The sequence below is a fragment of the Peromyscus eremicus genome, chromosome 15, assembly GCF_949786415.1.
Source record: "Peromyscus eremicus chromosome 15, PerEre_H2_v1, whole genome shotgun sequence".
Classification (NCBI taxonomy): Eukaryota; Metazoa; Chordata; class Mammalia; order Rodentia; family Cricetidae; genus Peromyscus; species Peromyscus eremicus.
Window position 1 is genome coordinate 30,287,358 of NC_081431.1, and position 23,184 is coordinate 30,310,541.

At 40.9% G+C, this 23,184-nt stretch overlaps 1 protein-coding gene across 4 annotated transcripts in view; it reads right to left on the reverse strand.

Moving 5' to 3' along the window:
* Positions 1 to 23,184, reverse strand: part of Nme7 (NME/NM23 family member 7) — a 144,155-nt gene that overhangs the window by 14,169 nt on the left and 106,802 nt on the right. The window lies entirely within an intron of this gene.

Consider the following 23,184-nt stretch of genomic DNA (forward strand, 5'->3'; position numbering starts at 1 on the left):
CTGAGACTGTATCAATCATTTGCTGGCATCTTAAGAAGACAGCTTTTAACAAATGGTGCTGGTAAAACTGGATATTGACACATGTAAGCACAACACCAGAGTTCTACTTCTCCCTTTGTATGATAGTCTACTCCAAATGGGTCAAAGAGCTGAAGCTGGCTTTAAAGGTGATGGAGGAAAGCAGGGACATTGATATTGTCACGACAATTACACAGGCAAGTACTTTCTGAATAGACTCTAGTTGCTCAGGAAATAGCACCAACACTGACGAGTGGAATAAAAAGAGCTTCCCTAGAGCACAGAGGCAATCTAGGGAAGAAAGTCTACAGAAGGAGAGAAAACCTTTGCCAGCTATACATCTGACAGAGGATTCATATCTAGAATGAACACTAAAATTATGAACAAGTCAATCAATAAATGTTCAACATCATTAACTACCAGAGACATGGAATTAAAATCTACACTGAGATTCCATCTCATCACAGTAAGAATAATGTTCATCAAGAAAACAAATAATGAAATGCTTATGAGGGCGTAGACAATGGGAATCCTTATACATTGGCTAGTAGGAATGTAAGCTACTCCAGCCACTATGGGAATCAGTAAGAAGGTTCCTCCAAGACCAGAAAGCAGACGTCTCAAACGACCCAGCTACATACCTCCTCAAGATTTACCCAAAGGACTTTTAAGACAACATGCCACAGAGATCCTTGCACATCAATATTTACCATCCATAATGGCTAAATTACAGAACCAAGCTAGGTGTCCTTAAAGAGGGATGGATAAAGAAACTGTAACCTTATATATGCAATGGAATTTTTTCAGTAGTAAGAATGAAATTATGTTGTTTATGGAAAATTGGATGCAACTGCAGATAATTATGTTAAGTGAATCAAGTCAGTCTCAGAGAGACAAATATTGCATGTTTTCTCTCATTCATGTGTCCTAGGCTTTACAGGTACATAAAATCCCACATGTACAGATGACAAGAGAGAAGTCAAACTACCTGGCATACCAAGTGGGCTAATAGGAGCCCGGAGAAGAAAGAGAGGGGAGGCAGCAGGGTATGGAGGGAATAGTCTTGAAACACAGTTTATATTTTCATAAGAATAGCTTTATGTAATCTTGTATAATAAAACTTTAAAAATGAAAAAGTAAACAAATCAACAACTTGATTTTGGATTCCTAGCTTCCAGAATGACAAGAAAATAGCTTTCTGCTATGTCTGCTACCCAGACTGTTGTAGTTAGTTATGATAGCCAGAGCAAAGGAACCCAGCTACTAAGGAAATGATTAAAGTAAACAAGAAAAGCTGGTGAATTGTGGGTAGAAGAAAATAAAAAAGAAACACTGCACTGATCATTTAGTTGAAGAGGACCCAAAGAAGATCATCCCAGGAAGGAGACAGGACTCAGTGTGTACATAGCCAGGCTAATGATGGCCGAAGGAAAATGTCTTGATAGGTAAGATGCTCATCTGTGGACATACAAAATCAGAAGAATATAACACTTCTAACTAGGTGAATGATCTCTATTTGTAATCCAAGACCTTGGGATACTGAGGCAGGAGGATTTTTAAGTTCTAGGCAAGAGTGGTCTACACAGTGAGACTCTTGCCTCAAAGAAAAATAAATAAACATAAAATGAACACTTCTAAACCAATGCAGAAAGACAGCAGATGCTATTATCAGACCCTTAATCTTTTGAAAAGTTTTAAACCATCTTCACAATAAAAATGGAAAGTAAATACCCCATTCTTTTGACCTTAGCTCTTCTCTCTTTCAAATGCTGCGATGCCAAGCACTCAAGATTTGGTTCTTCTCATACATGTTACTATAGAATCCAGCTACTGTGTGGACATGAGCTAGGAATAACAGTGCCTCGTATGTAAATTATCATCTTCTTCTTTTTCTTTTTTTTTCTTTTGTAGGACAAACTTGATTTTAAATTAACACTTTCAGAGAGTGGTACATCCCTCATAATCTAATTACCTCACACTAGTCTCCATTTCTTATAGCTCTCACATTGTCATGTGCATTACGAGCATCCAACTTGTGAACCTTTATAGGATGCAATCAAACCAAATCAAAATGTAGAATGCTTTTCTTTTTTTTCTTTTTTCTTTTTTTAAACTATCATCTTCTTGATTGACTCTCCTTGGCAAAACAGAAAACTTTCCAGCCTTCTACAAGAGTGTCAAATCTTGATAAATAGCCTGTTTGTACAATGAGTCAAAATGACAAAAATACTTGGGAGAAATGAATTGGTTTTAGTCACAGGCATTATTCACATTGTAAGATTTTTTAAAAAAAGTTATAATTACCTCTCTGCACCTTCCTAAGATACCTCTTACGTTTGTGACACACACAGGAGACCAACGTACTACTGGGTACTCCAAGTCTTAAGGTCAACCAAAAGGAATTTCAATGTAGCCCATGATTATATTAAAAGTGGACCTTATTCTCATGACCAAATAATCTGGGAGATAAGATAAGACCTTCCTGAATCTTTGATCCCCGCAGAGTTCTAAAGTAACCTTCCAGGGAACAGGAACATTATACTGAAACTGCAGGTTAGGAGGCTGGAGAGGGCGCGATGGTCACGAGTGCTCACTGCATAATCCATCACGAAGACCCGGGTTAAGATGCCAGCAGCCAAGCTCGGTGGGTCTGAAGAATGGCTGTACCCCCAGTGCTGGGGATTGCTGGCTGCCTGCTTAGCCAAACAAACAAGCAAACAAACAAAAAACAAAAGTGTGAGGTCCAGGTTCAGGGAGAGATCTTGTCTCAGAAGAGTAAGGCAAATAGAATAGAGAAGTATACTAGACACCATCCTCTGGCTTTTTGCACACTGGCACACCTGTGCACATATCACACACACACACACACACACACACACACACACACACACACGGGAACTATAGTTTAAATTTTAAAGATGAAGGAAGAACAGGGTGTCACATGATGAACTAGTGCTTTATCATTGGACCACACAGAGAGATGTGGTTTTTTTTTTTTTTTTTTTTTTTTTTTTTTTTTTTTTTTTTTTTTTTTTTAGGAGAGAAAGGGATTTATTCAGCTTACAAATCCAGGTTACAGTCCATCATTATTATGGGGGACTCAAGGCGGGAACTTCAAGCATCACATCCACATGAAAACTGTGAGAATAAATGCATAGATTGTTACTTGCTTGCTAGCTTTCTTCATTTTTAGATAGTTCAGCACCCAGCCTATGGTATGGTGCCACCCACAGTGGGCTGGGTCGTTCTACACCAATTAACCAACATGACAATCCACCAGACATATCTATTGGCCAACCTGATCTTAATAATTCCTCAATAAGACTCTCCTCCAAGATGATTCTAAGTATCAAGTTTACAGTTAAAACTAACCAGTACAACATACTTAAGACATGTAAGCACACACCAACTTTTAAGGCTTCTCCTCTATCCAGAGATCACAGAGATTTCTGAGGGCATGATCCCAAGGTTATTCAATTCTGGAGTAAGAAATTCTTCATTGAAAAATTTTGTATTTCTGAAGGACATAACTTAAGGCTGGTTGTAATAGCCCATGTCTGAAACCTCAGCATTCAGGAGGATGAAACAGGAAGATCATTTAGTCCAAGGACAGCCTGAGTGTCTTTGTCTATTACTTTCTACCTTCCTTTTTGAGGCAGGATCTCTCTTTATATATGGAACTTGCTGATTCAGCTAGGCTCTCTTCTTCCTCCCTCCCCCACAATGGAGTCAGAAGCATACTGCTTCTTGGTATTGCATGTGAGTGCTGGGGATCAAAACCCAGGTCTGCATACTTGTATGCCAAGCATTTGACTAACAATTGCCCCAAGTCCCCCAAAAGAGGAGAATTTAAACCATAATAATTGTCAGATATTTATTATGTTCAATAACACATTTTAAGCCACTTCTCATGGAGCATGGTGGTACATGTTTGTAATTAACCTGAGGCACAAGTTCAAGGCCATCCTCTGCTACATAGAGAGCTTACCAAGTATCAAAACATCTTATTAAGCAATTTTATGTTTGGAGACAGGTTCTTACTATGTAGCCCTGGCTGTCCTGGAACTCACTGTGTAGACCAGGCTGGCCTTGAACTCCGAAGATCCACCTGCCTCTGATTATAATGCAAGAAGAGAAAGGAAGATCATCAGGCCATTTATTCTGTCAAGAAACAGATCCAAGATGGGTGAGGTGGTCTACAGTGGTAATCACAACACTCTAGAGGCAAGGAAGGAGGACTGCCACAGGTTCCAGGTCAGACAGGACTACAATGCAAGGCCCGATTTCAAAAGAAAAGAGGGGACTAAAGAAATGGCTCAGTGCATAAGAGCATGAACTGCTCTTGCAAAGGACCCAAGTTCAGTTTCTGGTTCAGAACACCCCTGTGCACCACCTTAACTCCACCACAGGCAATCTGATGCCTCCGACCCACAGAAGTCTCCAAAGCACCAGCACTTACATGTACAGAGAGAGACGTGTTCTTTAATAAACGACACTACGCCACAAAAGTCTTAGCATTATAATGTAGCCTCTTTTACTTAAAAATTTTTTAATGTTTAAAAAAAAAACAAACCTTACACTTTGTTTAAAGACTGAGGAGTTGGTGTTAAATATCTACTCTTTCAAATCAGAGGTTCTTGAGTTCTCATGGCACTGGCAACAGAGCTACTCACCTGTGTTCTTTTATAATTTAAAGCAACTTAGTGTTCCCTTTCTATGAAGTTTAATTAGCAGAGAGAAACTTTTAAGTACTTCAGTGGTACTGTGGAATTCTACTGTGCTTCTAACTTGGGAATCAATACTCAAAAATAATGAGATGAAATCATCGTCTATTAGCATATGATATTCTCTATGACTTTTGTCTAGACTTTCTAATTCAAGTGTATAGAAAACATTTTTAAACTCAGCATTTGAACCTAGTCTTGGAGTATATAAGGGAAAATGCTTACCAGGACAGCATGACAGTTTTTGCAATACTAAAGTACTTAGTGCTTGAACAAGGAAGAATATTTATTCATCCCCTTGGAATGTAATTAGTCATAAAATCTGTACCAGTGAAACGCTTATCATGTGAGTTATTATCATTCGCAAAGGACTAGTGAAAATCCTCATACTGCCCCATGATTCTTTTCTTCATTTCCTTTAGGTTATAAATTATATATGTTTTCCTTAAAATTTTGTGTCCTTGTTTGGATGACTCTTGAATGTCAGAGGTTCAAAACAAATTTTTAAAATATTGGATGCATTGAGAAACAGCCTTGACCTGAACTCCTAAGCCTGGCGTCAATGTCCAGCGTGACTCTGCGCTCCACTCACTAAGCACTACAGGGAATTCCATGATCTGCTACCTGCTTCCACTACCATGAATGAAACATTCCAGTGCTGGAGTCACAAGCATTCCAGGAGTTTATTACTCAGATACCATGCGGAAATACGATTAGTAAAGAAAATGTGTTTTAATTACCAATCAGTAATCACATTTCATTAGTTTAACCATTTGCCCCACAAAATTTGAATCAAAATGCTGTGCAAGCTGGGCATGGGGACACATACCTTTAATCCTAGCACTCAGAGGCACATGCAGGTGGATCTCTAAGAGTCTAAGAGTCTAAGAGTCTGGTCTACATAGCAAGTTCCAGGCCAACCAGGGATACACAGTTAGACTTTGTCTCAAATAACAAAAACAATAAAATGTATAAGGGAAAAAGTATTAATACAGTATTTGGATTTTAAGTGTAGATAAGTGTCTAAGAACATTTTATTGGGTAATTAAATGAATAAAAAATTTCAATTCTGTTGACTCTAAATATTGAAATGTTTGTTTCTCATATTGACTTTGAATAGAAGAATGCTTTTTTTATTTGACTGATTAGTGTACATAAAATACAGAAAAAACATGATTTGAGAAAAAATTATGTTACTAAGCTAAAGTAGGAGAAAGCCACATTACATTACCCCTTGCCCTTCAAAAGACAACTGGAATGCCTAGTGCTTTTCTAAGTTCATTTGATTAGCTGACAATGTTGTGTAAATTCTTGTAAGTCACCTTTAATTGAATCTCTCTTTCCTTAAGCAAAAACAAAGTTCCATCTAGAGCTGTCTAGAGTCAGGAGATATGGAAACAGGCAGGAGGAAGCGGAGGGTGGGGTGGGGGGGTGGGGCTGCGGTGGACCTACTACCTGGTACTTTCTTGTTCATCTTAAAATGGGTGTAGACAGAGAAGCACAGATGTGTTTTCAGAGAGGCTTCTGGGAGCCACAGGTATGTCAGATTGAAAGGAAATGAGCCAAGAAAAGGAAACGAATAAGAGGCAAAAAACAAAAAGAAGAGAGAGAGAGAGAGAGAGAGAGAGAGAGAGAGAGAGGAGACAACAACAGTGATGGAACCAAGGCCTGTCACTGCTTCCTGAGCAGGTAGAAAATAATTTCAAAATCACTGTGACATTTACAGGACATATTTATCCTGTCCTAGATACTTAATGCTGTGAGACACTTTCTATCACAAAATGGTGCTGAATCTGGCCTTATCATTTGAAGTCAGTGGTTGTACTAACTAAGTCAGACAACATGGGGGCCAGTGAGAAGGCTCTGAGGAGAGGTACTCACCATGAGGCCTGACAATCTGAGTTTGATCTCTGGGGCCAACGTGTGGAAAGAGAGAACCATCTTCTTCAAAATGGCCTCTGATCTCCACATGCATCCTGGATATGTGTGTGCACATGTATGAACACACACACACACACACACACACACACACACACACTAAAAAATTTAAAATGCATAGAAACTTACTTCAATCTATGTTACCATCTTGATGGGGGGTTACAAATAATGGGGTTCCCAACGAAGATAATAATTTAGATTTAATTCCATTCTATAGGAATCTCTAGGAATAGAATCAAGTCAACTTCTTAGGTTTATTATTCACCTTAATAATAAAGGTGAATTATGCACAGACATTAAGTGTTGTCTGTATGTTTGGTACTAATAAATCAACAGCAGAACCTCCCCACATACACAACTTTCATTTATTGAACATTTGCTATATGCCAGACCCCAAGCTGCGTCCCTGTGGCAGACACCAAAGTTAGATCACTGACTTGTCAGTCTACTTTTATTTGGTAGCTGAAAAGCTACAAACTATGTTTCCCAGGCTCCCTCAAAGTTCTTGCTACAGTTGGACTCCACTAACTAGATCTATTTCCGCTGATAGATAGTGTAGGATACTGAATATTTGCGGTGAGAAGTCTGACAATGTTTTGTTGCTGGATCGTGGCTGCGAGATGCAGTTAGGCTAGCAGTTGTGACTGAGGTGGTAGCAAAGCAGCTGCCCACCTCTGGATCAAGGGAAAGTGATGTGAGAAATCAGAGTGTAGTTAACATCCTCACCCCTGCATTCATTTCCCTCCTACTGAATCATGGTCTTAAAACAGAACACGTTCTGACTTTTGCACTGAACTCTGCTGATACTGCCCTTTATGACACAGCCTCACGTAATTCTTACTGTGAAATGCCATTATTTCTATTCTGCACATGGGAAAAATTAGTCTGAGTAAGATAATTTTTCATGAAGTTGGTAGGGGGAGAATGTGGGGATTTTAAATTCAGATTACCCCCTCCAGATCCCATGCTTCAAATCCTTATGTTCTTGAACCTCCCTTATACTTTGGATTTTAATAAAAGCCACGGGATATCTGCTTTGCATAAGAAGATCCAAGTTCTAACTTTTACTTACCAATCCAAGACTTTAAACTTTGCCTTTGAACTCAAGTTCAGACCCCATAGCTATTAAAAGCTCAGCTAACTTCTCTGACCACACCTGTGCATGCATAGACTTTGGACTTTCTTAGAAATGATCACCTTGCATTGTCTGCAGCACGGCCAGAGCAAGATAAGTTTCATTCTCCTAGGAATTCAGTTTTCAAACTTTAAGTTTTACCTAAAAGATGCTTGATTATACAGCACACACTATACTTTTACCAGTCATGGAAAAACAATAAGGTACATTTGTGCTTATAACTAAAGGAAAGGAAAAAAAATCATTTGAGTTGTGGAGAAATCCAGGATTACTGTTTAGGGACTCATTTGTGTATGTCTAGCATGGCATTTTCTCAATGGTAAAAACAACCAAGGACAGATTCAGATTTGGTTTGCTTTGAACTAGAATCCAGAAATGTTTGGGGTTTCGGGAGGAAGTCTCAAATTTTGTAACCTCATGGCATACTCCGAGTATGTTAACTCTTGCACAGGGAGCAGGAGCTACTGGCCCAGGTCTCGGCTCATTTGCAAGGCCAGCCTCACTGTTGTCCACATGGAGACACTAAATCACAAACCCACTTGATGAACTTAAATGTGTAGTATGGATGGTTTCCAGTTGTTACACTAATTTAATAAATACCAACAAACAAAATAAAACAAAATCTCCAATCATGCCAGCACCTATTCCTCCCATTGATTTCCTGCTGCTTTTATGATGACGGTGCCCATTCTTAAAACACCCTGGTGGAGCAGCCATCTTTCCAGGTCATTTAAAGCCAGCCTGCCAGTACACTTCTGGTCCTTTCTTCCTTCTCAACCAAGGCTTTAGCACACACTATTCTCTGCTGGAGACTTTTTCCATTCTTTTCCGACTGACATTTCTTCAGGTCTCATTTCAAATATCTTTTCCTTAAGAAAACTCTCCTTAACCCCTTCCCGAACCAGCTTCCCTATTAGAGTCAGAGTCCTCTGTTTCTTCTAGTGATAACTGACTAATCCATGCTTTCTTTGTTATTCCGAGCTCTGGTCTGGGATGCATCTCTTGTTCACTTTGTCTCTTCAGAGCACTCCCCTGGCAGTGTTTGGTGTTTAGTGAGGCTCAATAAAATAGTCAGTGAATGGATTTGTGATTTTGGGTTTAGCTAAGGAAGTCTTCCCAATGATTTTAACTTGTTGAACGAGCACAGTTCTACACACCCAGGGCCATGGTAATGTTTTACTTCATTTTAACTATGAACAACATTATCATCCCCTTAGGACTTTTCACTGCAAATATTCTTATAGTTTTTGGATTGTAGGGCAAGCTGAGATCTAATAAAAGCTATGAATCCTTTTCCTAAGATTGTGTTCACAACACTTTGAAATCAGTGTCAGGGAACTAGCTCTGAGTCTAAATGTATGAACAAATCTAAAATTCCCAAGCATGACATAAAACAGCCACACAGTAGCAAGTCTCAGCTACCTTCCTTTCCCTCATATTATTTCAGAGTCTAACTCACGAAGTTCACGGACTTCTCTAGTATACATGTCATTTCCTCTGCTAGAATAATAGGACCCTTTCTTTAAAATCCAGCCTCTAGTACTTAGAACAGATCTTTACCCTCCAAGAACCTCACCTGACTCTCCTGCTAGGCAATGTCTAATGATTCCAGACGCCATGACACCTGCAGAGGATCAGTCTCCTAGCACTTACTGTGTGAGGGCGAAAATTTCCTATTTCAGTGACAGTCTTTCCTACAGACCATTCAATTCCTTGGGAATGGAAACTGTCTTATTCAGCCCTGAGAAGGGCCAAAGTGTACACACAACATAGAAGATGTGAGATTACATACAGATAACACCCTTCAGCTAAGAGAATACACTTGAGTATCAGTCGGGTGAACAAACCAACGTAAGTGCGAAGCGTCAGCAAAGGCTGTTCAAATTGCAGCACACACCACCAGGTCATTTAGCTCCTGGAAAGATGTCTGCAAAGTACTGTATTCTGAGTAACCAATGCTGGCATTGCTTCTGTTACAGACAACCACCACACAAGCAGAGGAGCAATAGATTCTTTACTGAAGCAATCTGAAGGCAAGCCTCAGAAATCTTCCCTCGCAGGACACAAGGGAAAGCTCCACCATGCTCGCTGCGTGTGGTGTTTCATAACCCTTTGCCGTGTGACCGGTCGGCAGCAGATCTTAGCTCTCAGATAGCGATTGTACAGTAACCACGCAGTTAATGAACAGCGAGCACAGGGGAGGACTTTGCACAGAGAGTTCTGCACACTGATACTCTAAGCAGAGAAATTACTCTGTGGCTTTAAACCTGCAGTAGTGATTCATTTACTCAGCAGATTAAGCACTTTGCAGTTCTATGGAAGATGCTAATGGGGCCAGTGTTTATCACCGGTACACCACTCCTTACATACCAGTGTGTAATGGGTTTGCACAGTGCGGTCGGATGGCAGCCAGGGAGAGGGTCAGTCTCCACATCTGTCTTCACTACTCCTCTCTCCTGTGCTAGAGCCATTGACTGTCGTGAGGTAGTGACTGGAGCCCAGGAAATGGTGGAGAGAGACAGTGAAAGAACCCTCAGAAGCTTCGTGAAAGAACATTGCTTCTAATTTATTTTTTACTTTACATGTATTGGTGTTTCGCCTGCATGTATGTCTGTGTGAGGGTGTTGGATCCCCTGGAACTGGAGTTAACAGTTATGAGCTGCCATGTGGGTTCTGGGAATTGAACCTGAGTCCTCTGGAAGAGTAGCCAGTGTTCTTAACTGCTGAGCCATCTCTTCAGCCCCTGGAAGAACCATCTTTTAAAGTACCCACTGAGACTCCATATACAGCTTTCTCCCTGATCACTATAGTGATGGGAAGTTTCATGGAGAGAGTAAACTGTATCCAATATACAAAACAGCAGGCCAAGGAAGACCAAAGAGCCTGCAAGCCACAATCTCTACACCGTGTTAACATGAATTTGAAAACAGAATTATAGAAGAAAAATGAACTTTGTAAAACTTCAAGAAAGAATAATGGTATCTAACACACAAAGCACAACTAGCTAAGAAGGACTGAAATGTGAATACAGATATTCTGTAATATCTTCCCTCACGTTTAGCTTTTTTACCCTCAGTCTCTGGTCTAGCACGTGCTCAGGGAACTGCATGGGAAGGTAGTGAGGTTAGAGAGCACAGACTCTGGACCCACACTGCCTAGGTTCAAGTCTGTCTTACGTCACGTGCCCGCTGAACGGCTTTGGAAGGCAGGCTACTGCAGTCTGGGTTTCAGTAACTCGGTTGTAAACGCAGTTATCACGTGCACTTCACTGGGTCCTTGCACTAGCTTAGTTAATGCATATAAAGTACTTAGAGCAATTCCGGGCACAAGCTATTTTACACTGACGCCATGTAGATAAAAACACAAAATTGGAGCTGGAGAGACAGCTGCTCACTGATTGAGGTATTTGCTACTCTTGCCGAAGACCCAAGTTCAGTTCTCAGCGCCCACTTCAGGCAGCTCACACCACCTGTAACTCCAGCTCCAGGGGATCCAACACCTCTGGCTTCTATGGGCACCTGTAGTCACACACAACCACACACAAACACACATCCCTACACACAATTAAAAACGATAAATAAAATTGTAAAAAAGTTAAAAACAACAAAAAAAACCCCAAAAAATACAAAACCAATAATCAGATGTCATGGCAGAATATAAATAAATTCTACAGCAGGGTGATCTTTTAAAAGGAGTCCCAAAGGGAAGAAAGCTGCCTCCATGGCTAAGAACACTTACTGCTCTTTCAGAGGACCCTGGTTCAGTTCTCAGCATCCACATGGATTACAACTCCAGTTCCAAGGAATCTGGTCCTCTTTTCTGGCCTCCACGGGTACCATGCACACACAACATGCACTTATGTACATGCAAGCAAAATTTCATTCCCGTAAAATAAAAATAAATAAAAGTAGTCACAATAAGACCTTAGTAAGTTACTAACTATATCAAGTAGTTAATCTATCTCAGTAGATTTTGAAACAAATAATATTTTCTTAAATTAAATTACTCTTTTTGTTTGTTTGCTTGTTCATTATTTTTTGTTTTTTGAGACAGGGTTTCTCTGTGTAGCCCTGGCTGTCCTGGAACTTGCTCTTCAGACTAGGCTGGCCTTGAACTCTGAGATCTGCCTACCTCTGCCGGGCTAATTAAATTATTCTTAACTCAAGCCCAGAAGGTGACTTTGCTACTGAAAAGATGATGTCAAAATTTTGTCTGTGGGCTGCTGAGTAGTTGAATGCATGTTCAGATTAATCAAGAGCAGGAAATTTCTTTCCTGATTATTTCACAGAAAGTTGCTCACATGGTATTAATACCTTTACTATGGTTGAGGCATCTGACATTTGAAGTAAAATCTTTTCAAGTTCTTTAAAAGCTTGAAACAATCTTCAAAAGCTGCTGAGTCTACTTGTCCTTGGAAACCCTCTGTTAGACTATTCCTCTAACTTTTTTCTAATCAGAATGGAAATGGCTAATGGACAAAAAGAGGAGCAGTGGTAATATTTATGAATGAAAAAGAAGATGAATTTGATTAAACCATTAATGTTTTAGGCTCCTCTCTAAATTCTCGCTGAAGATCTTTAATCAGTTATGGAGAGTTACTTATTATCTCAGAAATGCTTACTTAGTCACTGACTAAGAAACGAACTGTGTGCAGATCAAAGACAAGGAGTTGGGGTCAAAGGGCAGAGAGCAAAGGCCAATGAGCAGATAGTTTGACCTTCCTCCTCAGGTTTTCAGAGCTAAATAACGAAGAGACTGGACAGCTGTGGTGGTGAGTAGTGTGAATGATGTATTAGACATGCTGGGCTAAGAGACCCAAATACATCAAATCAGAAAGATCACTTTCTCTTCCTTCCTTGAGACCCTGATTAAAGTCACCCACAAACCCGCACCTGTGCCTTCTGATCCCCTTCTCAGCTGTTCTTTTGGACCACAATAGACTTTGACAAAGCTATGGTTCTTTGCCTTCAGGATTTCCAGAAATGAAATCAGAGGGGCATATCTATTTGCTGGTGTTAAATAATATTTAACCCTGAGAGGTTAATGTTTAGTTACACACTTCTTTAGAGGACATATCTGCATGGCATAATGCTTCTCACTTACATAGACCTAAGATGAATCAGTCTTCTCATTTCTTTCCAGTTTATGATTTGGGGTGCCTTCCTGGTCCTTAATAACTTCCATTTAACTACAGAATACTTGTTTTAAGCCTGTAACAAATACTTTTGTGTTCTATAAAAAGGGCAAATTTAAGAGTCAGATGGCAAACTAGCCTCTCTGGACCCCGGTTTTCAAAACGAAGAGCTGCATCTTAATGACAGTCACAGCTAATGGAGAAATGGTTGTTGGCATTACCCTGGATTTCAAGGACCTTTGTTCGGCTTCTAATCTATCATGGTAAAATCTCAAGAAAATTCCATACTCGTTTAAGTTGAAACAGCATTACTGAAGGCATCAAGGTAGAAATGAAGACAAGCTGGGCTAGAGAGATGGCTCAGCAGTCACGAGTGCAGACTCCTCTTCCAGAGGACTCAGCTTGGATTCCCAGCACCCATGTCAGGAGGGTCACAACTGCCTAGAACTCCAGCTCCAGGGGACCTAACACCTCTGACCTCTGTGAGTAACTACATACACGAATCGCATGCACTTCCACACATGCCCACACACAAATTTAAATAAATAAATAAATAAAACTTAGAAAAAATAAAGACAAGCATTAGTTGGTAGGAATGGAAGAGCGTCTGGATTCTGCTTACAGGACACAGCAGTAAAGAGATGTTTGCTTGTTTAGATAGAACATGCTTTCCCATTTCCTCCCTATCAGCTCGGCTAGCTCGCACCTCTCAAACCTCAGCTGCAAAACCGAATGACCCTTGAGTTTCACTTGCTGCCAACAGAGTTTATATGATGAGAAGAGAGGCTGGAAAAGGAAAAAAGAGGGGCTGGAGAGATTGCTAGATGACTAAGAGCACTGGCTGCTTTTACAGAGGACCTGGGATTGATTCCCAGCACCTACACAGCAGCTCACAACCATCTGTAACTCCAGTTCCAGGGATCCAGTGCCCTCTTCAGGCCTCTGTATGGACTAGGCATGAATGTGGTTCACAGACACACATGCAGACAAAACACCCACACACATAAAATAAAATGAAATATCATACAAGGAAGGAAGGAAGGAAGGAAGGAAGAAAGGAAGGAAGGAGTGAGGGAGGGAGTGAGGCAAGGAAGGAAGGGAGGAGGGAAGGAAGGAAGGAAGGAAAGGAGGGAAGGAAGGAGGGAAGGAGGGAAGGAGGGAAGGAGGGAAGGGAGGGAGGAGGGAGGGAGGGAGGGAGGGAGGGAGGGAGACCGACCAAAGGAGCAAGTATAGCTAGGTCTAGCACAGACACTGGATTTCTCGCAAGGGAATAGGCTTGTGTTTCAGTCACCAAATGCAACATGCACACATGCACGCACGCTCACACTGAAGGTCTCTTTCTCATTTCTTTTTAAAAGGATAGTGTTTGAAACCAGATTTTTGTGTGCTTTCTATTTGGTGAAAGCAGAGTGAGTTGTTTCCTACAGTGAAATTACACCTGGAGTCTTACTCAGCTGGGGTATAATTTGCAAAAAGCTAAGAAGCCTGACACCTATTAGACATGCCATGAACGTTACAACCATTCCTCTTTCTTCCTGGGTAGAGGCTGAGAAGGTGTGAGCAGATGGCTATATCGGAACCACCCTAGTCAGGCTTTGGTAGAGGACTCAGAAGCAGGTGGATGAACCAGCTCTTCACGGGTTGATGCTCCACAGTGACAGATGTGGCAAGAGCTGAATAAAAGGGTGAAGAACAACTGAGCACCCAAAGGACTCAGGAGCCACACATCTACCCCAGGGAAGCCACAGACTAGGACTCTGCAAAGGTTTGGTCCCAATGCCCACCCCTTTATGCTGGGGTGGAGCTTAGCACTGGACAGAAGCCTTGGGTGTATATGGAGAGAAGAGAAATAGAAATAAGGCAGGTTCTCCAAGACTATGACATAAACTTGGGGGGCTGGGGAAGTGTTCATGAGTGGGTCCCATCAGCCCTGTCCTTTTACGCATCTTCCTTTCCATTCACCTTCAGAAGTCTCCCGTCATACTTAGCTACTGACTGCACCCCACGGCTTGACACTGACACGTTAAACGAGTGGTGTCCTACCATACAGCTCATTTTACCCTCTCTCAGACACATGTCACCTCTTCTGCGGCCCAGGTCGTTTATACTCCACCTCCCTCTCACACATCTATCGACTTTTAATTTTTCATGTATTTTGCCATGAGGAAGGGGACTATCAAACAAGATCAATTTTAAATGGCACTTTTGATGAGACACTATAAACTGGCATATTTTATTTTTTCACTGGTGAAGTGTAATGTAAGTTCCTTCGTGGTATATTTAGGATATTTAAATTTAAAAAACAGAGCTCTTCTTAAAAATATATTATAGCCTTTTCATTTGATCCTAATACATTTATTTTTAAATGGCCAAAGTGGCAAAACTTTTGATAATACAAGATAATCAACATTAGTTGAGACTATTCTTTTAAAATAGATTTTAAAAAGATTTTGTTTTTATTTTTAAGCATGTGTGTGTGTGCTGGATACGTGACTGTGAGTGCAGGTGCCCATGGAGGGCAGAGATGTTACTGGAGCTGGAGTTACAGACAGTTGTGAGCTGGGAATCAAACTTGGGTCCTCTGCAGGAGCAGCATGCGCTCTTAACTGCTGAACCATCTCTCCAGTCCCTAATTTAATCTATTCTCATTGCTTTAACACAAACTAATTTGTGTCTTGCCTCTATTCTCTCAGATAAGTATTATCATTATTATCCTAGTCTTAAAATGAGGGATTGAGGCACAACAGTTTAAACAACTTTCTTAAATACCAACTAAGTGGTAGATCTGGAATTTAAACCCAGATCATCTGATTCAAGATGCACCCGCTATACTTAAAATATTTAGCCACAGAGCTAGCCTTTAATGTACTGTCATTATATTTAATATTAATGAATTTTGAGAACAGTGTATTGAATGCCTAGCCACTGGGGATTGAATAACTAACATAAAATACAAGCCAATGTTCTCACAGAGCAGGGGCTGTGGGAGACAGGCTATTATTCAAGAACTGTATTCATGAAGATATGGATTTCTGCTCACAGTAGGATATTTCTAAATACCTGGGCTACTTACTGTGTCCTTTAGGCTTCTTACTGGATGAGCACAGCATATGTTTCCATTACTATTCACCTTCAACTTCCATCTTTGGTTAAGGGGACTCTGCTTTATCAGGTCATTTCGTGGTTCAAAAATCTTTGATGGTTCCTATTTTCCATTGCCAAAGAAGCTGCTGTTCGGTATGCATAGAAAAATCTTTCACGCTCACCCATAGTGGGCTCCGGCAAACCATCAAGGAAATATACATCTGCCTAGTAGTAGTCTTGGAATCTTACCAATAAATCAAGAATTGGCTCTTGAATTCAAATTTTTTAGCCATCTTGGTCCTAGTTTTCTGGTGACAAAAGCATTAGGTGTGGAACTTGAGGCAGACTTGGGTTTGAGTTTCAGTCTCTGCCATGTATGTATAGTGTGATCCCAGAGGAGTCATTCCACGCAAGAAAGCGTCACTCGCACGTACAAACTGGAGATAACGGAACTCCCAGGTGATCCAAGCAAACCATTTAACAAATGCGGCATATACTGCTTGGTAAATAGCATTTGTTACTTTTATTATCCATAGCTTAATGCTTTTTGTCACCAGAAAACTTCCAAAGGCCCCATAACTTCCCTGCAATTTATATTTCCATATTTATCTCCCATAATTCATTAAAAAACAACCCTCTATTTCAACCAGTTTTGATAAACCCAGTGTCTCCTAACAACAGCTTGCCATACTCTGTTTTGGCACATTATAAAACCAGCTTTATTCTTCAAGGTCTTCTCCAGTGCTGTCTCTGTGGTGAACTTTCCCCGGTCCCTCCAGCCACGGCTATAATGCTTCCCACTCAGCTCTCATGCTTACTGTTTCCAACCCTTCCATATGCACTGTCTATCAACACTGTTTATATCCACACTACAGCTCAACTCTGCAAGCACACCCTGTTATACTGATCTAACTCTCACTTCCTTAAAGATTGTAATAAGACAGCATCCAGTGAAATAATCATATATTCTTACCAGCAAATGAATGAAATTCATTAACTTAAAATTCAGAAAAGTTACTTTTAAATTCCATATATTACGCTGAAGGGCTCAAAGTTATTTTAAAAAGTGTGATTTTTGAAATAGAAAACTATGAGAGTCAACCTTTATTGGTCATAGCTGAATTTAGTTTTTAGGATTCACATTTATGATATATTTGAGCTCCATTTATTCTAGACATAAAAAAAAAGATGTGAACTCTCCACACAATTAGAAGGATTTTAGTTGTGTACTGTATTGTAATTTGTACAGTTTTCTTTAGCATGTATAAAATCTGATATACTTGTGACGTAAGGAGTCTCAAACAGTTTACATTCTTTTTTGAGTTATGAAACACGATATGTGTCTTCTACACTAGCTCTGAATAAAGCCAGGAAAGAGTGCAAAGATTCCACAGCTAGGTAGAAATTCCATGACTGCTGATTGCCACTCCACAAATGGCAGTCACCTATGACAGCTTTTCATCACTTCCCAGAAAAACGGGAAAGCCGGGGCATCCAAGGTGTGCTGTGCCAGGCTTGGTGGCCATTGTCGCTTGGGAAGAAGGGAGGATTTCCCCACAGACACGGAGCTAGCTGCCTGAGCCAAGTGGCCATCCAGAGTGGAACATCTAGTGATTTTCATGGCTGTTTTTCAACTATCAACACAAGATAGGACAGCTTTTCCTGCTGTCCATGCGTCAGATGAGTGTGACCACTGTACTCTCCACACACCACCGCCATTTTAAAACAAAATGATGCTGACGCTGCTGGGAAATGATTTTTCCCAGTGTCTTCACTGGTCTTTTCTTTGAAATGTCCATGTCTGACAAGTCCCAAACTTGAGGACATTAACCAAGAGAATATCACAGTGAGAGTGTGCAGTTTCTCCGTCTTAGGGTAGGGGCTGTCCAAGCGTGGCATCCTGATCCAACACAACACTGCCAAAGGAGAACTTGTTAGAAATGCAAGCTCTCAGGCTTGGCCAGATCTAGCCAATCAGAGACCAGAGAGGAGCACAGTAAACTGTTTGAAAAAGCCTGCCAGGAGATCCCACACTGCTGCTCACTTCGAGAAGCACTGTCTCACAATAGGCAGGGGAGCTGAGACAATGTGTGGAGAGTAGTAACTGGCTGTTTAAGGTCTTCTTTAGCCCTATGGTTCGGTATCTATTTCTTGTGGATTTTCCATAGTTACTAATTAAACTTGTTTTTCGGCAATATTTTCTACTGTCTCCACTCCACATATAAGACAATCTACATACAGAGTAATCAATCACATTAACTATCGTCTTTACGTCATTCATCCTGTTCCCATTCACAATGGGAGGACAAATTTAAAACAAGCTAGCACCATGGATGTGCTGAGAAACTGAAAGACCTATGGACTTACAATTCTCTTTATGGCATTAGGCATTACAACCAATGCTTCAATATTATAGAATCAAGTTCACAGAAACTCCATGAAGAAAGTAGGCATTATGATTATTCAGGGCAAGTTATTCCGGCATTTTGTTACTAGAGAGCCATTCTTGTCTTTGAATAAGATTCAAGGTCTAACCTGTGCTAAGTGAGGGAAACACTAGTGCTTTCAGTGTCCTAGATACAGATGGTCGCCCTGCACCACTCCGCACTCAGGGGAAGGCATCACCTCGGGTTGTCCCCTTGGCTTATCCTTCACATCCAGCTGTTCATGTGCATCACTTTGCCCTTCCTAAATGTTGTCAGAAAACCATGGCTCCTGGACATCCTAGTGGCCACTTTCACTAAGGCTACCCAAATTTTTCTTGAATTATCTTCAGAGTTATCCCCTCTTTACAACACACACACACACACACACACACACACACACACACACACACACACCACACCTGCTCTTTCTCTATAGTGATCCCATGACCACTTCTCCTTACTATCCAGAATGCTCTATCTAACACAGACATGACTGTGCTAGCCTGCACAGAACCTTCCCTTGGATCACGGATGGCTCTGGATGAAGTTCATGTCTTCACGTGATTTTACAAGCCCCCGGCAACTCTTCTAACTCTTCACTTGTCACTTCCCACTTCCGGGCCACAGCACCAGCCCTGCTAGACTATTTTTAGATCCGAAGAGAAAGCTGTTGGCTCTTGTCTTCGTACATCGTGTTCCTTCGACACTATACATGTAAGAATCAACTTTGCTTCCTTCAAGACAGAAACTAAAACAAAGGGTAAATCATGGTGTCAGGACATGGAGATGCCTGTGCTAACAAAGGCCAGTAAATCCAGGACTGTCCAATCACAATACTTACCTCCACTTACATTGATTTCTAGCTGGTTCTGAGTCCCTAGAACCAGAATGTGTCCATAATGACGTGTCTGAATTCAGACTTGCTTTCCTCAACTGTTTATGCTACAATATTTAACTGTCTCCTAAATTCCAGTCGGCAATCAAAAAGTGATATGACCATATTATAGGATGTTCAGAAAAGAAAACCAGGGAAGGTCCATAGTTCACCATTATATAGAAAAATGAATGTAACTACTATTAGAGACCAGGGAGCAAGATCCTTGTAATCTGTTTACTGATGTTCTCAATGCAGTATGTGTGTGTGTATGTGTGTGTGTGTGTGTGTGTGTGTGTGTGTGTGTGTGTGTGTGTGTGACAGAGGGGGGGTACAAATGTGTATATACATGTGTGTGCAGTTGTGTATACCTATGCATACATGTAGAGGCCAGAGGAGAATGTTGGGTGTCCTCCTCTATGGCTCTCTGCTCTGTTCCTTTAAGACATGCTGTCTCACTGAACATGGAGCTTGGTGATTACTATATAGGCTGGACACAACCCTCAATGATTCTCCTGCCCCATCCTCCCTTCTGTCCAGCACTGGGGTGACAGCCACATGTGGCCACACATGTCTTTTCAGGTGGATACCAAGGACTCAAACTCAGGTCCTCATGCTTGTGCAGGTGCTCTTACCCCTAAGCCAGCTCCCTTGTCAACAATGATGTGTTTAAATTTTAAGTGATAAATATCTGAGTGGAGGGTGACTGACCTATGACCCTGGTGTATAGGATTCAGATAGTCTTGAATATGCCACCACAGTCCATTCAGTGGCTTTGGAGATTTCAAGTGTTTTCTATTGTTGATGGAGATAGTAAGACAAGAGGGGCCTGGAACAGACCATGGAAGCAAAATGAAAGGCAGAGAACCAGGCGTTTTCCTTCAGTGAAGGCTGGGGAAATGACAGATGATCCTTGATGATCACCAGCACCAGGGTAAGACCAGGACTGAAGATGAGGTAGATCAGGGAACAGCAGAAACAGGCCATGTCACAAAATAAGAGGGGCATTGTTTGTTTTCTTTGACAATGAGGAACGAATGCTCCTTACACGAGTAACACATACCATCAGCAAAATGAACTAGTCAGCATCATGTTAGAAGAGCAAGTGAAAGCTATCTAGAAAAATTTCTGATAGTCAAAGAAATAAGTGAAGTAATTTGATTAGAAATTTTTGTTATTTTCAAAGATTCAAAGTCATGAAAGCTAACTGGAAAAACTGAGTGGCTGTACCAGACTGAGAGGAACTAAGGAGAAAATGAAATGAAACAAATGATTCTGACCTACGTGCCTCGTGTTCATAAACCTTGAAGACAACTGACGGAACTCAGAGTCTGAGATGGTAGCAATATATCACCGTCAGTTTCTTAATCTGGATGCTCATGATGTGGCTGTGTAGGAAAATGCCTTCTGTGTTAAAAATTGACATTAAGGTACTCAGGAATATGGGACATGTGGGCAGTTCGCTTTCACATTCTCACAGAAACTTTCTGTGGTTACTGTACTTGGGGCTTTTCTCAAAAACTGAATTTTCTTCATTTAAAAAATTACATTATTTGTGTACAACACAGCTTGTGTGTGGAGGTCAGAGGGCAACCTGCAAAAGTCAGGTCATCAGACTTGGTGGCAGGCTAAGCCATCTTGCCAGCCTCCAGTAAGTTTTAAGTAGACTCTCAAGAAGTGTGTCATGGGATTGGTAATTTAAAAACTGCCTTGGTGAGTCTCATACACCCAGGGTCAGAGTTCACTGTTACAGAGTTTTCATTAGGATAAAAGGGGAAACGCTACATGCTTTCATTCCATGGATGAAACACTAAGCAAACTATTGCCCCTTTCCTCTCAAAAATCATATACTGAAGTGCTTTTACAAGTAGGACAATCTCAGTGTGGCGGCACATGCCTTTAATCCCAGCACTTAGAAGGCAGAAGCAGGCAATGCTCTGTGAGTCTAAGGCTAGCCAGTGCTACAGTAATATCTTGTCTCAAAGAAAAAAGTCAGGGAATGAAGGAGTGTCATGTAGAAGTATGTATGCACAAACAGGCCCTGTACTGTAGTATCAGGAACAACTGTTCATTTAAGACCCTGTGCCATTGGACAAGGCAAGTACTGTTATTCTATCTTCAGTTCATAGAGTGAGGAAACCAGGGATCAGTGAGATGAGCAGTTTGCTTGGAAGCTATTTGATTCCTGGTGGACCTTTGACAGTATAGGGAAGCACAGTACTGTGAATGCACACATGGACCTCTGACCCCAGATGAACAGGGTTGTGGAGCAACAGGAGCTCTCTTTAGCTATGCACAGTGTGTCCAATTTAATGATCATGAATACTCCTTCCATGAACATCCATGATCCCAGCTTCCCAGTCTGCAGCCTTGCTGTCAATGGTCCCGATTTAGTTGTATCCTAAGAAGCAGTTTTGGGGACAAACTGTGGAAAAGCCCTCAGGTTTTCAATAACAGTTGCCACAAAGCTGTCCAGCACAGCACCTTGAGAGCCCACTTTACTTCAGCCTCATCTGCACTGGGTATCACCTCCTTAAGAGCCTGCCCACAACAGAAGGTTAGTCACGCTCTGGTGACTCGCTGAGCTCACCATTCTTCTCACTAATGTTTTCTTCAGAACGTCCGAGTTGCAGCTAGCAGAGTATCAGAGGACCCCGACAGTGAAGTCATTCTAGGACTCTTCGTATTATAAATCCATCATGGCCATTTGCTCCTACGACCACAAAGCTGGCCTTGTCATGACTAGTGGCATCCATAGAAAGCAGATTTCTGCATTCATAACACAAGAGAAAGCCAAGTAGCACACTACAGGGCTAAGCCCCAACTAAGAGAACAGTCTTGGCTCTAGCAGGATTCCCAATTACATTATACTGATATTAGAAGTAGGCACAGGAGGAAACGTGAATTATCCAAGATCACATTAAGCAGGAATTAGCCACATGCTAGGCGCTGACACTGACAGAACTCTAACTTCTGGATTTTGAGTAATTCTCTAAATCTCACAGTACTAATTTGAAATGAAATATCTGGTATAGTTTGGTCAGACTTTTTTTTTTTTTTCTTTTTTGGTAAGACTAAGCACCTCTCCTTTTATTAAAGCTGGGCAAGGCAACCCAGTATAAGGAATAGATTCCCAAAAGCCAGCTAAAGCCTTAGGACAGCCCTTGCTCCCATTGCTAGGAGTCCCACAAGTAGACCAAGCTACAGCTATCTCTATATAGAGGGCCCAGGTCAGTCCCATACAGGCTCCCTGGTTGTTGGTTTATACTCTGTGAGCCCTTATAAGCCAGGTTAGTTGTTTCTGTGGGTTTTCTTGTGATGTCCTTGACCCCTCTGGCTCCTACTACTCTTCCTCCTTCTAAATTTCACAATACTAATTTGCAATGAAATATACAGTGTAGTTTGGTTAGACATATTTTAATCCTTTTACATTCAAATGTCTTTCTAAACTGTGCCCAATAATAATCCGCTTCAAATTATATGAACAAAAGTCACAGGTATACATTGATAATATTTTAATGGAAAGAAAGCAAATGGTTAACAGGATTTCAGCTTCACTGAGTAACAGATTCTATTCAAACCTAACGTATAAGCCTTAATGTGTCAAAAGAAGGGAATGTTGTTATAAACTGAACTTATAGTAAACACTACTTTTTGATAATTAAAAATAAAACCTGTTATCAAGTGCATCTAAAATTTACACTGGGGCATAAAGTTTAGGTAAGATTTTAGTAAACTGATGTCTTCAGCGATACCAGAAAATCTTAATGAAGATAACGGAGTCATCCTCTATAGCAGTAAAACTGTAAGTTGCTGAAAATTAGTTATTCCTAGGACATACATAAATGACC